This window comes from Anoplophora glabripennis, unplaced genomic scaffold, assembly GCF_000390285.2.
Source record: "Anoplophora glabripennis isolate ALB-LARVAE unplaced genomic scaffold, Agla_2.0 scaffold134, whole genome shotgun sequence".
Lineage (NCBI taxonomy): Eukaryota > Metazoa > Arthropoda > Insecta > Coleoptera > Cerambycidae > Anoplophora > Anoplophora glabripennis.
The window spans coordinates 766,116-767,960 of NW_019416384.1; positions in this window are offsets into that span (position 1 = coordinate 766,116).

Sequence of the window (1,845 nt, forward strand, 5' to 3'; positions counted from 1 at the left end):
TCATACTGTATATGTATTTTCATCGAGTGGTAATAAAAAATTGTCCTGTATATGTTGTTCCACACACAGTATTATTATTTGTAGTTATACTGTGATAACAAACGCTTATGAAAGATTTGTTATATCTCCCATGCATTTATCCTTACTTGATATGATTATATATGTATATATATGTTAAAATATTCAATGCAAACTGCACAATGATTTTATATATCAATATACATATCATTAGTAAATAATATGTTGGATGTTATATTGTGATATTGTTTGTCAAAAGCAGAATATAGATATGCCAATATATCAACAGGATTTTTATTATCTACAAATCTATAATAATGAATAAAGTGGGTATTTCTAGTGATGGGAGATTTCGAGTGAAAAATAGAGTGGTACTCGATTATTGAGATCACTCGAGATATCTCGAGATGTTTATTCCCACCACTCGAGTGATTATTACCCTACGGTTGCACCTCAAAATGTTAGTGCATACTGCAAATAGTCACTGATTGCGTAACCATTTTTTTAGAATAAAACGAAAAAGTGGTTAGGTTTTGAAGTGCGTGAGCTTTTATTTTTTAGCTACGCTTATAAGTAATATATGACTAATACAAACATATTTGTGCGCCGCTGGGATGAAAACGACCAATATCTCGTATCTCGAGTGATCACTCGATTATTAGAAGTACTCGATTACCGATAACTCGATTATCAAAATTGGTCGATTATGCCCATCACTACACATCACACATAGTTACTTGTCCGAGTAACTATACAGGCAATTTAGATATAGTATTATTCCCCATTGCTTGCTGTAGTCTTGTTGCCGTGCACTGCCCTCATAGCTATTTTCACTGCATGGCTTACTACCAATGTTTTAGTTTAGTTAATAGCATTATAGCATTAACGCATGATCGCTCTGAGGCACTACCCTATGCTTGTCGCTAGTTTCCAGAATAAGTAAAATAATTTACCCAGCTACCCTGCTGTCGTGGCTAGACCTAAAAGGGAAAAAAAAGATAGGAGATTAATAAGTGAAAACTAGTTACTTTAGTACTTTAATTATTGTAAATATTATCCTTACCTTAAGTAAATTTCTCATTCTGTAAGCGAAAACCAAGGTACCTAGGTAAGCGCCAATTAACAAATCCACCCCTTAATTGTATAACATATATTATTATATAAGAAATTGTTGTTGCTTCAGTTTTTTCTATATATAAGTAGATCATTTTCTCCATCTGCACTTTTGACAATTGTCAACACCAACCACAGACCACGAACCGGCAGCGAAGGTCACTAAAATCGATTATTGTATTAATCCCAACCATAGATCACGGTTATAATAGAACACTTGATCTGTTCGGATCACGGTTCACCTTAAAGCTCCGTCAGAACCAATCCTACCCCCAGTAGTAAATAAAGATTGTTCTTTTACTCTCCTAGGAGTTTTATTTCATAAATGCAAAGAACCCACGCTTAGACCAGCACCTTCTTTTTATACTAAAGGGAAGTTCAGGTCTAACAAGTGGCGCCCCACGTGCTTAAATACTTGGTGAAGGTTGGTTCTGGCGTTGTACAAGGTAATGCCTTAATAGCGGAGTTTAATTGTTGATAGATTATAACCTATTAAGTATAAATAACTACTTAATTATTTAATGGTAGAATACTAAAACATAATTAAAGGTAAGCCATATCAGTAGTACCAAGTTTATTACTTTAACTTTTTAGTTAGTACTTAAGATAAAATAATTTAGATAGCACTTCCATAGATATAGAAAACTCCTTGATTAGGAACATAAATCAATTTATGCAGGTCGATTTACACTTTCATTTAACAGTGGAATTAGT